At 35.7% G+C, this 14402-nt stretch overlaps 1 long non-coding RNA gene across 1 annotated transcript in view; it reads right to left on the reverse strand.

The window, feature by feature from the left end:
- Nucleotides 1-14402, reverse strand: part of LOC117199559 (uncharacterized) — a 255906-nt gene that overhangs the window by 179966 nt on the left and 61538 nt on the right. Inside the window, exon 2 of the long non-coding RNA XR_007476927.1 lies at nt 5122-5185. This is a non-coding gene — a long non-coding RNA (uncharacterized LOC117199559). The remainder of the gene's footprint in view (nt 1-5121; nt 5186-14402) is intronic.

Raw genomic sequence — 14402 nt, forward strand, 5'->3', positions numbered from 1 at the left:
ATAAAATGATGTACTCCAAATAGATTTTGTTTGTTTTGTGATAAAAACACTGCATATTTTTCCTTTCACTATATTGGTGTGACAAGAATTTTAAAATGTATATACCCATTCTTTATGGTATTTATTATTTTATAATATTCACTCCTTTACATATCATCCTCCTAAGAGAATTTAAAGTTACTGATTCCAAGTTTTTGTTGAATACTTAATATTTAAACAGAAATTATCATTTTTTTCTCTCTGTAAGATTTGACCAGGAATAGTGTTCCTCAAAATAGGTTGTAACAAATAGTGGGTTCCGGAATCAAGGTATTGAATTTTGACCAATATTATAAAAAATAGGATAGAATGTAAAAGAATATACTAGACTAGAAAAGTGTGGACAAAGAATGTCGCCTGGCATTTCAATAAACAAAAAGGTTTCAGCCATAAAGCCATCAGCCACTGTAAACCCACCTCCAGAGTGTGTGTTTGAGGGGAATTCAGGATGGAGAAAAACAGGTTACTGACCTAGGATAGTTAAGGTGCATATCAAAGGACTAAATTCAATAAATCCAGACTCTTGCATTCTTGAATCTTCCCATACATAGAAAAGTGCTAAAATCACTCACTTTGAGATGTCTATTTTTTGTGATTAGCAATAATCCTTTTTTTTTTTTTTTTTTGTCACACCACATGGAACGTGGGATCTTAGTTCCCGGACGAGGGATCAAACCTGTGCCCCCTGCAGTGGAAGCACAGAATCTTAACCACTGGACCACCAGGGAAGTTCCGGCAATAATCTTTAGATGTTCAACTACATGTGGGTTTTTTTCTTTTTCTTTTTTTTTTGCAAAAACTCCTATATATCCTGGTTCCTCCCTTACCTCTTTGGAATAGTTCCTCAGAGCTATCCGAGAGGCTGTTTCCAGGCTATAGTCCTCAGCAATGCCCCATATAAAACATAATTCTCCACTTTTAAGTTGTATGTTTTTTTCCCAGTAGACAAAAGACTAGTTTAAACTAAACTGGAGTCTGTTTGACTAAAAAACAAAGAAGGTAATGTTTGAATATAAGAGTAAATACAGGTTCATTACTTTTTGTTTCAGTTTATATATGTATGTACACAAACATAAACACTATACATACATACATACATTTGTGTGTGGGGAGGGTGTGTTGTGTAAGTATAGAGACAACATAAAATGTTTTCCTTCCTATGGATTGCATTACAATTTTTTAAATGTTAGGAAACCATTTATCAAAACCAGTAGATTATCTTTGACCTCAAACAGAAAAAAAATCTATCACATGTTGACAGACAACTGTGTATTGACTTCAAAGATAATTTACAAGATATCAAAGTGAGCCAGTAATAACTACAGTAAGTTTAGAAAAAAAGGAAGAAATAGGCAGGAAGACACAAATTGGAAGACTAGGAAAAGGAGAAGAAAACAATTTGAGATCTTGATTCTTTTGCCTGGGAAAGAGGTGTGGATTCATCAAATACAAAAATAAATAATCTATAAATGTGTCTATGCCACCATTAACATTCTCACACTCTGTACAGTGAAGGCAATCTCTATCCTGAAGATATTTCTGCATGTTTCAGGAGTGATTTTTGAGCACCCATTTTTGCCTTAACTGTGGAATGATAATTACTATCTCCATCATGCCCCAGTGACTGAGCAGATGATTAGAAGAGGGCTTCCTGCAGCTTCTGGCCAACACCTAGGAAGCTTAATTTTTAAGAGACAAAGAGTGGCGAGGGACTAATAGGATTCAAGAGGAGGATGGAACTTGGTTGAGGAAAGGGGGAGAGATAATAAAGACATAAGGGGTGTCCCTAATCAGAAAGGGTCTCACCCTGTGTGAAACCCACTTCAGTAACTGCTGTCCCATCACTGTGCAGCTACGCTGAAAGCTACCTGGCCCTTCAATAAAGAACTCTGAATAATTCCCATTGCAGTTATGGAATTTTCTCCAGGGGAACATGGCAAGACGGATAGACCAACAATTGAAGGTGATTGGAGATTAAGGGTAGAGGGCTTCTAGGAAGCAGAAGGCCAGAATCAGCATACACCTGTGTGGTTCATGAGCAGAGAAGAAACTCAAGACAAGAACAATGGTAAGAACATATTCCTGAACACTCTTTATGGATTAGTGAGTTTCATCTTTCAAGAAAATGAAACTGTTTACCCATGATAAAATACTCATGGGTATTTTATTATCTTTACATTATAAAGAACTGTAAAAATGATGGTTCTCAAAGACTAGGGAAATGATAAAAGACTATATTTGTGTTATTGTATGTTAAACAATGTCTCTAGAATACTGAGACATAGTTTTACATACAATAACTCTATTGGAAAAAGCACCTGTGTACATTTAATATAGTTAGTGTAAAAACTATACTCATATACTTATATATATAAATGATACATTAATAAGGATTTACTAGCAATACCTCTTCAGTATTTTATAATTATGAACTATCATCTCCTTAAGAAGATCCGACTGTATTATATTTTTGAAAATTTTATATATAATACATTCTCACTGACAGTTTAAGAAGCTTTCTTTCCTAAAATTCTTTTTTTTAATTAATTAATTTTTTATTTATTTTTGGCTGTGTTGGGCCTTCGTTGCTGCACGTGGGCTTTCTCTAGTTGCGGGGAGCAGGGGCTACTCTTCGTAGCAGCGCACGGGCTTCTCATTGTGGTGGCTTCTCTTGTTTTGGAGCTCAGGCTCTAGGCACACGGGCTCAGTGGTTGTGGCATGCAGGCTCAGTAGTTGTGGCTCAAGGGCTCTAGTAGTGGCGCACAGGCCTAGTTGCTCTGTGGCATGTGGGATCTTCCCGGACTAGGGATCAAACCCGTGTCCCCTGCATTGGCAGGCGGATTCTTAACCACTGCGCCACCAGGGAAGTCCCATCTTTCTTAAAATTCTTAATACATAATATTGCACATATTATAGAACTGAGCAAATAATTGAGAAACTATGTAAGGTTTACAAAAATGCAAAGTCTTGAGGGCAGGGGGAAGATTTTTGAGAAGTGGAAAATTAGACCCAACAAATATTCTCCACCCAAACTGTGGAAGAAACCATGAAGGGAAACTGTGTGGAAACTTGACAGATGATGTCTAAGCATCATAAACCCATGAGCCTGCATCCAAAGGACAGACATGGATGCTTCCAGTAAGTTGGCCTAGCTTTGATGAGTAAAAGCAAATGCTTGTTCAGTGCATACTTTGTGTAAAAAGTTTTTCTAAATGCTTTACCTGTATTAAATCATTAATATTTACAATATTCCTATAAAGTAATTACTATTATTGTTTTCATTAGAAAAATTATGGAATTGAGGCACAGAGAGGTAAAACAATTTGCTCAAGATCACATAGCAAGTAAGTGATGGAACTACCAAGGCATTAAATCTATTCAAAGAATCACACTAAATTACAAACAAGATGTTCTTCTTCAAATTAGCTTGATGGTATAAAACACAGTATTCCTGTTTAATTGTAATGGAAAAGAGAAGCAACCCCACATACATAAGGTTTAAATTTCTAACAATTCGGGTCATATAAGCTAAGGGATTTAATTTAATTTAGAAAGATAAACAATTGCATTTTTTTTCTTGGACCCAAATATCGTGGAGGAATTCATACACATGAGTGATATAAGTCAATACCAGATTTGTGGTTTTAAGTGTTAAATTTGTACATCTATACCACTGGCTTACAATGAGATATCTTTTTAAGGACAGTGTTGAGGTGGGGCTATGCCACAATAAAATGAATGCTCATTCAGCCTAATTAAAAACCCTAGGGGGTATTGGGATCCCTCATTCCTACCACCTGTGTTATGAATATGACCACTCCCTACAGGTTTCTCCAAACCAAATATCCTGTGATTTATTTACCACTATAGGACTTCTATGCTTGAGTCTGATTGCAAGTTAATACATCATGATAGAAACTCACCATAATGTAGCGATTATAAATCTTTTAGATTTCTGTTCATAAATAAAGATTTATGAGCAAGAGTTACATTTTTCTTTTCTTTCACGTATAAATTAGCCTTAGGATTTTATGAATAATTCAACGTGAAAAATATCATCTTTCAAAGCTCTGGTAAATAGTAAAGTTGTATGTGATTTTGTGCAAGGGTTTCTACGTGTATACATTTAAATAAAACAAGGCAGAACAAGTATAAAAATTAGTAAATCTTACTTTAATGCTTTCTGAATTTTTAAGCATTTTCTTAAAATATGTCAAAATACATCTGCTGGTCTTAGAAGACCACCTACAGAATAGGGTGATTTATGAAGTAAACATTTGAATTTAAGATATTTAAATAGTGATTTATGTGGTATGTTTCTGTTTGTGTGTATTTTACAATTTAGAAACATTAAGCACAAACAGTTTAAAAATAACTTTTCAGTTTAAGTTAAGGCTGCAGTCTTTGAGGTATTGATTCATAATACTGCCACTTCTCCTGAAAAAAGAACATGAAGGAAAGCAAAGCTTTGGGAATCAGCCCAATCAATCTAATATTGTCCTTAAAATTCCTTTTGACTTGAAAGAAAACATTTCTGAATTTAGGTCAGATCTGGAATACATTTGAAACATTTATATAATATAATAAATTCCTTATCCTTTGGTAAGTGCTCATTAATACACTATACAAAATTCTCGCTAAGTATACTAAATATTTTTCACCCACAAGTTTATAACATTTTAATAGCAAGTGAAAAATACTAAAAAAAGTTAATTTTGGTTAATTCTCTAATTAACTCCAACAGTTAATATTTCTAATTATTTTAGGAAATATTACTAAGTACTGTTGCAACTGAATTTCTCAGCCAGTGTTCCATGCAGACTGTGAGACCACAGGATTTGAAATCCCTCAGGACTGCTTTGGGATTCTCTCTCTGGATACGGACTTGACATTCCTAAGCTCAGTTTCTTCATCTTTAAAATGAAGATAACAATTGTGCTTATCTTGTTGGGTGGTTGTACGAACTAAATGAGTTAATGGAAGTAAATCGCTTTGCATGGTGGCTGTTCGGGTTTAAGACCGAAGTAAGAGCCCAGAGTCGGCGACAGAGACATCAGTGGTTTAGTGGATGGGGGAGCTTACATGTCTGAAGCAAGGTCCTGGGGCGACTCCCCACCATGTGCGGAGGACGAGGACAGCAGTCTTCCTTCCTGGGAGGAAGGGGAGATGCCAGTTATAGGGGGAATTAGTCAAGTTGGCTCATTAGTTACCAGGGAAACCGGCAGAGGGGCACGCCCTCCCCTGCCCCTTTGATGAGAACAATCACCAGTTAGGGTGGGGCACGTATGCACGAAGGTCAGTCATGTGACTAGGGTGTAGGTGAAGCAGGCCCTGGTTGAGCAGGGGATGTACAGAGAGCAAGATAACAGCCATTTGAGTTGCCTGACCATACAGTGGCACCAAATAATTACTAATTAAATATTAATTATCAAATTATTAATTATCAAATTAATGTATTAATTATCAAATTAAATATTTATATTATTATTCTATTTATTCTGGAAAAATTGGTTAAGTAAATTTTGTAGCTATTGGCAACAAAAGAAAAATCAATCTATATCCTTGAACGTGTTTTTTTGCTATCTTTTCCAGTTTTATTGAAATATAATTGTCATATAACATTATATTAATTTAAGGTATACAAATAATGATTTAATGTGTGTGTATGTGTGTGTGTATATATATATATATATATATATATAAAAATAAAGAGAGAGACAGAGAGAAATGTTTACCACAGTAAGTTTAGTTAACACCCATTACCTCATGTATGTACTTACAATTTCTTTTCTTGTGATGAGAAGTTTTAAAATATACTGTTAGCAACTTTCAAATATACAATTGTTTTCTTGCTATTAGTAAGAGTGATAATTAGAACGGTAATAGCATTAATAACGATGGTAATATTTAACTTTTACTAAACAATTAGTTACCTACCTCGTTTCACTGAATCATTACAAACCAGCTTTTGCAGTAGATTATGTTAATATCCCCATTTCACAGATAAGACAACAGAAATTCAGAGACAAAATAGTAAAGGGGAAAGAAATTTGAATTAAAAACTTAGAAAAACTTTCTTCAGGACTTGGTTTTAACAACTATACTATTTTTCAGTTCACCAGTTGTATGTGTACACACATACACACACACACACACACACACAGCAGTATGGAAACAAAAGTGATTATATGACAGATTGAGAAAGAGAAGAACTTTTTAATTTGGATTTTTGTTTAAGAATGCCTGCATGACTCCCTCTTTTTAATTAATATCCACCCGGACCCAGTACATCTGATTCCAATGGTAAATGTTTACCAGCCTCTGGGATAGGGTAGAGGAAAGAGAGCCCCCTGTTGTAGACTTCCCAATTTCTAATTTCTACAGTGTAAAATATTCTCATTATAACTTGCTTCAAGCTACAAGTGGTTGAAACTTGAAACAGCTTGCAAAATTCCCGAAAACATAATAATTAATAATCAATTCTAGAGAGCTGGCATGAACCACCTCCAGATTACCACTGTATTACCTGTTTTATTTATTTATTTATTTATTTGCGGTACGCGGGCCTCTCACTGTTGTGGCCTCTCCCGTTGCGGAGCACAGGCTCCGGACGTGCAGGCTCAGCAGCCATGGCTCACGGGCCCAGCCGCTCTGCGGCATGTGGAATCTTCCCGGACCGGGGCTCGGACCCGTGTCCCCTGCCAGCAGGCGGACTCTCAACCACTGCGCCACCAGGGAAGCCCTACCTGTTTTATTTTTCATTAAAACACTTCCTATCATCTAACATATTCCATATTTACTCGTTAATTTTAAAATATCTTATCTACAAAACTGCCCCTAAGTAAAATGTATGTTCCAAGGAATAATGAGAATAGAGATCTGATCTATTTTGTTGACTCCTCTATCCTCAGCATTTACAAAATTGTACAGCATATAATAGGCACTCAATAAATATTTTTGAATGAATGAATGAATTTTCCGTTACTTTAAAATTTAATCTTATTAAAGTCATCACTTATCCTGATTTTCCTATCCAAACTTCCAGCTGTATTTAGATTGGCATCATTATTTTATTTAAGTTCTTATGTGTCTCTAATGTGATTTGTTAAAATTATTAAAATAACTCATTCCACAAACATTAAGGCTAATTTATTTTCTGTGTTTATTATGTAGAACCCTAGACATTAAAATTTTAATCAGGGTAATTAATGTCAGCTGACTACATTTGCCTTTGAATATTTGTAATATTTACGTATGTTCTTTATTGAAACTGTACAGATAAGTTTATATGTTGCAAAAGGACTGTTCAAAGCAGAAAAATGGATTAGATTATCATAAACGTGGTAATTTTTTTTGCTACTGCATTAAGGTGACAAGATTTATTATTGGGGACATTTATTAACAGTTTAAAAAGTCAAAATTTGCTTCTTTTGGGGGGTACATTTGAATTATTTTTATTTTGATTCAACGATGTGTTTCACCTAAAAATTATTCCAGTTTCTTGTAACCCAACGGAGTTTTAATAAAGTCCTTAATTAAATGTTATATGTATTTGCATCTGTGGTGATATATTTATAGATAATATGTATATAAATAATTTTACTTTCATCCTTGCTATATTATCATTATGTAAATATACTTAAGTCAGTTTAACGGAGACCAAGTAATGCATGGATCAGTGCGTTAATGAACAAATGATCTTTTAGAAGTTATTTTTCTTGGTAAAACGTTATAGTACAATATGTACGATTGTGTTTCTTTAATGAAATTTAATGGGATGATATATACATGCATGAACAACCCAGTGCCTGGCACATTGTATATTCTTAATGAATTTTAGTTTATCCACATACTTTTTATAAATTATATCAGTCAGATATGATTTATGATATTTATGATGATTTTGTTATTCATGATTATAAGGAATTTCACTCAACTTCTTAGTCTTTGCAAAGTACTTCTGGAATCCAAAATCATGAAAGAGTTTAAAACCTTACACTCTTGGGGCTTCCCTGGTGTCGTAGTGGTTAAGAATCCACCTGCCAATGCAGGGGACACAGGTTTGAGCCCTGGCGCTGGAAGATATCACATGCCACGGAGCAACTAAGCCCGTGCACCACAACTACTGAGCCTGCGCTCTAGAGTCCATGAGCCACAACTACTGAGCCTGCGTGCTGCAACTACTGAAGCCCGCGCGCCTAGAGCCCCTGCTCCGCAACAAGAGAAGTCACCGCAATGAGAAGCCCACGCATCACAACGAAGAGTAGCCCCTGCTTGCCACAGCTAGAGAAAAGCCTGCGCGCAGCAACAAAAGACCCAACACAGCCAAAAATAAAATGAATAAAATAAATTTATATATAAAAATATCTTACACTCTTTTGGTTGTGAGCAGTAAAACAATGAATCAAATGTGTATGAATTCAAATGTGTACTTACACGTAACTTCCTGCTCACTATTTGCTAGCTATTACTCTAAGAATATAAAGGAAAACTGGCTAAGTGTGTTTGGAAATACTTTTTAGTTATTCACATGTTTGCACATAACTGTTAGGTTATTTTTGTATACATATTAGTGAAGGTGAAGGTGGGTCCTATAGAAGCAGTAGAAATCTTGAAAACATACACATGCAGAGTGTGAGCCCCTACACAAAGTACCACCCCAAAATGCAAGCAACTGACCCAAATGCTGTATTTGATTTTTCTTTGTAGTGAGTTCTGATTTGCTGAAATCCCTAAGTATTCATTTACACAAACAGCAGTTATAGGGGTAGTTTCATCATCCAGAAAAAATAAACCTAACCACAAAGAAAATGAAAGAGAGATTACTTCCATTAGTTAATTTAAAATGGTATGTTAAAATATTTGTCTTTGGTTATTCAAATCTGGAAATTATTAAAATTTAATTTTAATGATATTTTAGATGAGGCAAAAATGATTAAATTATTATATGGTATGACTCTATTATAGATGACATGGAAAAAAAAATGTGTAGGTGGCAGCTGAGCCAAATGTTGTCTGCTATATTCCTTATCATTCAGTAGAATACTTCTTCTCTTTCTCCAAACTTTGCAAAAATACTGATTAATTTACCAGTTAAACTACTCCTCCCAAATGTCAAGTTTGCAATGAATTTCTGTAATACAAATGTTCCATATTTAACAATGATATCACTGCATGTTCTCAGAGGTAATATGCGTAAGAAAGAGGCCATTTAAACTACAGCTGTTCCAATTATGATTCACAAATGTATAACATAACCCAAATATTCTAATGACATTTTAGCATTATTGGTGCCAGACCAACAACTAAGCAAATAAATGAATATTTTGAAAAGGTTATTTTATCGACTATCTAAGGTTTGAATTCAGACCTTACATTGATGCATTTCAACCTGTCTTGGGCAAAAAATTTACTTGGGTTGCTGGCTTAAAATGATGATTCCTGGATTGCACCATGATTCCTTTCTTAGTACATGCGAAGTGACTTCAAGAGACCCGTACAGTATTTTTAACAAGACCCCCCCTGGAGTTTATGGTGTAGGGAATTATGTGTCCACAGCTCACACTTTGGAAAACACTGTCCTTCTCCATTGAAACTAGTCTTGTAGCAGAATAAAAACGACCGTCATGGATGAGTGACCAAATAGCGTTAAGAGAAATTTCCTCAGAGACTTTGTGTCTGTATCACCATAGAGAGAAAGAAGATGAGAAAAATATGTGAAATCTCAATATAAATGAACATCAAGGCTTAGGAATTTGTTTTAATAGATGCAAATTAGCATCTATAATAGGCTTAAAAGATGACCAATTCATTCACATTCTGTAGAGCTGGAAAAAGAAGCCCATAACTTTACTTCAAAATATTTTTGCAAGCTTGTATACTACACACATGAGACAATCATTTTGTAGCTAAAATCACTAATTTATATAGGCTATAATAAGTCTTCATAATACAAAAGCAAATGACAGATTAGTAATATAAATACCTAAATGGAATTTTAGATGACTTAAATTTTAAAATATAGATTATTTTTCTTTGCAATTCTTTTTTTCTCTCATAAGTGAGGTACTGTGTTACAAAAAAATCTTCCTCTTTTTGTGTTAGTTTATCCTTAGGCAGCAATCAGATATTCTTATAGGAAATGGTATAGCCTATTCTTGAGAAGTTGGTTAAATATAGCTACTGTGGGGCAGACTGATTCAAGGGCTTGAAGCTTCTGCATGGGTGAATAGCATTGCTATGGTAGGAACATAATAGCTGTTCCTACTAGCAGAGCACATTTTAGCTACTAGATAAAAGATGTAAATTCAGGTCAGTGCTTTAGTACCAAAAAAAAAAAAAGTTATTAGCAAGCTACCAAGTTTTCTTCTCCTCACTTGAGGTAGCCATTTCTCTCTTTCAGTAAATTTGTATTTTTAAAGGGCATAATTTATAAATTTTAAGTCAACAAATTATACATCAAACTTTATATAATATTTAAATCAACATAATGAAAGCAGATGGAAAGCATGCCCGTGAATCAGAAAATTAAGATCATACCTTTTTTATTTTTGAAAACAGAACCCCATTAAACTATGATCACTTAGAATAATACTTTATAATACTTACAATCTCTTAAAGCAGAATAGACAAAGCTCTGGAATCAAAATCATTTAAAAATTCCCGTGTATAATATAATTCTATATGAATGCAAACTTTTTTTAAGTAAAGGAGATTCCCCAAAGTAACAATATATCTACCTCCACAATTTTACATCATGTTGACACAATCTTGAAACAGTTTACATTGTTTCTTACAGACAGGAATATTCAGGGAACTCCAAAGAGTCCCACAAAATAGTCCCTAGTCCTTCTACTACTAGACGTGCATATAGTTACAGCCCAAAAAACAAAAATATAATGCAAGCAGAGAGGCACTTAAACATTCACAAAGCATGGATCTATTTAAATGACTATTTAAGGCTATTTGCTGCATATGAATCTTCTTGTTCATGGGTAGTGAATGTAGATGAGGGTTTCTATAAGATTGAATAATATAAGTTAATCTAAAAGATTTTACCAAATGTGGTGGCTATGAGAATGTGCTTCTTACATCTCTGAAGGCAGGTAAGTTAATTGACCAAGGGCCCCATCTGCTGCTCTCTGGAATCTACGTTGGCCCTGAAGACTGAGACCAAACTTCCCATAGTCTGTTCCCTCTGATGCCTCAGCCAGCAGGGATACTGTGGCAAGCCTGTGCCTGGAGAAGCAGGACTCCTCTGACAGATGACACTGTCTCATGGGCTTTCAAATGGCCTTGCTAAAATTGCCTTAGAGCCGATGGCAGTCTAAGATGCTTTCACCCAGTCTTCCCTTCTTTCCTCTTCCCTTCCTTCCTTCCTTCTGTCTTTCCTCTGTTCCTCTCTTCCTCTCTTTTCTCCCTTACTTGGTGACCAGCCTGAATTGTGGCTTCATGGCTCTCCCAGCCTTCCAGGCTCCCTTTCCATTCTCTTTCACAAATATTTCCCTTAAAACTCTTTCTGCATACTTAATCCCAAGGTGGTATCTATTTCTAAGAGGACCTGAAATTACACACCTAAAAGAACAATTTGTTTTGAATCATATGGACAAATATCTGTCAATGCTTTCTCCAATGTTTTGCCCTAAACAAAGCCAAAATTAAGCTGAGAAGAATCAAAGCAAATTTATCCAAGTAGGCACATAAAATCTGCAGTGATGTTGAACCTGTAAATAACATTTTTTCATCTTTTACTAATTGTGCTCCCAGATTTGAAACATTGCACCAAGATTGTTTAAAAGAGTACTATGATATTTAGAGACATTTACTGTAGAGATCTAGTCATCAGTAAGAGTGTCTACTAGTGTTTACTCATTAATTTTTTTATTCACTCAGTCAACAGTTATGGGATGCCTGTGTGTCATGCACTGCTAGCTGAACAGACAAAAATTCTGCTCTTGTAAATCTTCTGTAGTGGAGACATTGAGAGGCAATAATAAATAAACGTGAAGCACAGAGTATGTCAGATGGTAAGGGCTATGTAGAGAATTAAAGCAGAGTAAGAGGTACAGAGATCCCTGATGAGGGAGTGGGATGAGGTGGAACTTTTAATAGAACAGTCAAGGAAGATCTCAGTGAAAAGTTGAAATTTGAGCAAAGAACTAAAAGAAGTGAAAGAGTAAGCCATGCAGATATCTCACAGAACATTCCAGGCAGAAGAAACAAGTACAAAGACTGAGACAGAAGCATGCATGCAGTGCTCTAGGAAGACAAAGAACTGGCTGGAGGAGTGTGGGAAAGAGGAAATATGGTTGTAGCTCAGAGACAATACAGGACTGAGACCTTCTAGGGCTTCAGAAACAGTCTGTCGAGGGTTCTTACTTTCTCTGAATGGGATGGAAAGCCACTGGAAGATTTGAGTAGAGATTATACATGTTTCTAAAAATGACACTTTCATTCATGTGTATAACATAAGTATTAGGGGGACAGAAATGGAAGGAAAACAGGTTAGGAGGCTACTTTTAAACCAGAGGAGAGGGGACGGCAACTTGGAAATAGGTGAAAGCAGTGTTGATGATGACAAGTCAAGTGTTCCTGGATATGTTTTGTTAGTGGAGATGATAGGAATTGCAGACCAGGTAAGATATGGGGTGTGAAGGAAAGAGTTAGGATGACTCTAAGTTTCTGGCCTGAGCAGCTGTAAGATGGAGTGGCCATTTATTAGGCTGGGGTAGGAGTATGCAAGTGTGTATGGGTAGTGTTAAGGTCAGCAGATAAGGGTTTAAGATTGAAATACATATGAAACATCAAAATGAAGTTTTCTAAACCAGGGAAACACAATTTTGGGGACATTCCTGTATGGACAACACTTAATCCTTAAGATGACCAAGCAAATAAGTGTGGATAGAACATAGAAGAGGTTCAGAGTCTGAGAAGTGAAGAATTCCAATCTCTAAATATTGTAAATGGAGGAGAAACTTTTAAAAGACACTGCAAAAGAGTACGTGATGAGTTAAGCCAAGAAAGTGAGGCATCTTGAGTTTCAAATAAAGAAGGTACTTCAAGCAGGAGGAAGTGAACAACTGCAGTAAATAACAATGGGTGAAGTAAGATAAGAACTGAGAATTGCACACTGTGTTTAGCTCTGTGGAGATCAGTGCAGATTTTTGTTAGGAAAAGAAATGGTAGAGAATACATGAAACCTCAAGGATAGACAAATCTTTCAAGCATTTTTTTCCTTTGAAAAGAAGAAGAGAAATGGGTGAAACTGGATGGCAAAGGAAGTCAAGAGAGGCTCTTTTTCTTTAATAATGAGGAACTAAAACTCTGTTTATAGGCTCATAAGGAAGATCTAATGGAAAGAAATAGAAATGGCTAAGAAAGAGAATGAAGGGAGGATTGTTGGTGTGACTCCCTTGAATTCAAGGTAGAAGGAAGAGAGTGGGCTTGTGGCCAACTTTGTCAGGACCCAACCCATACGCCTCAGAACAACCCCCTCCTGTGCCTCAGGTAAACAACTTCCCTCTATCCCGATATTCATTTCTATGCCTGAAGACTTATTCTGTAGAGCCCTGGAAGACCATCTATAAGATGCACTGGAAGGTCCAGGGAATTAACATCTCCTAAGAACAACCCTTAACCAAGGACCTTAAATATTTATGTATAAAATACTCATTTCCTTTATCTCTCAGGGGGATAGTTCAAAAGTATGCATTTTATACTATTTCCTAGGAACTCCCCAGATGACTAATGGCTGTCATTCACTGTGGTATCTGGTTTGATAGTGTATAATTTATTGAATGCCTTCTCTGTCCTTCATCACTTCTTCAGTTTTAAATCATATACCATACACTCTCCTCGTCTAAAACCCTCTTTCATTCAAATCATTGTCTCAGAGTCTGCTCCTGTTTAAACCCAGACTAGGGCAGGACTCTAAAGTACAATGCAGAATTTAGATTTGGCTAAAAGTAGAGAGTCATTCAATGCCACCCGAGAAGAATGGAGTATGTGGGCATAGGTGCCCTTTGACATATGGATAAGTTGCCAGGAGCTTGTGTAAATACTTTTCTAATTGCATACTATAATCTGAATGAAATTCAAAGCTCATCAGTTGGAATGAGGCTGATGGGAAGATTTTGGAGGTCAAGAAAAGGTATTAAATAGTTACCTAGGAGATTGGAAAAGTGTACTAGAGTAATGATTACCCAGGAGTATTAGGGAACTATGTGAGATTAGTGACCTTAAAATTAAATTGAGACTTATTTGCAAAATTGTTCTGTTTCTTCAGTCATATTCTGCTACATGGGTGCAGGTGTAGAAAGGAAGTTGGATAGCCCTGGGTCAGACTGTAGCTCCCAAGTCCCCAT

The sequence above is a fragment of the Orcinus orca genome, chromosome 4 (assembly GCF_937001465.1).
Source record: "Orcinus orca chromosome 4, mOrcOrc1.1, whole genome shotgun sequence".
Lineage (NCBI taxonomy): Eukaryota > Metazoa > Chordata > Mammalia > Artiodactyla > Delphinidae > Orcinus > Orcinus orca.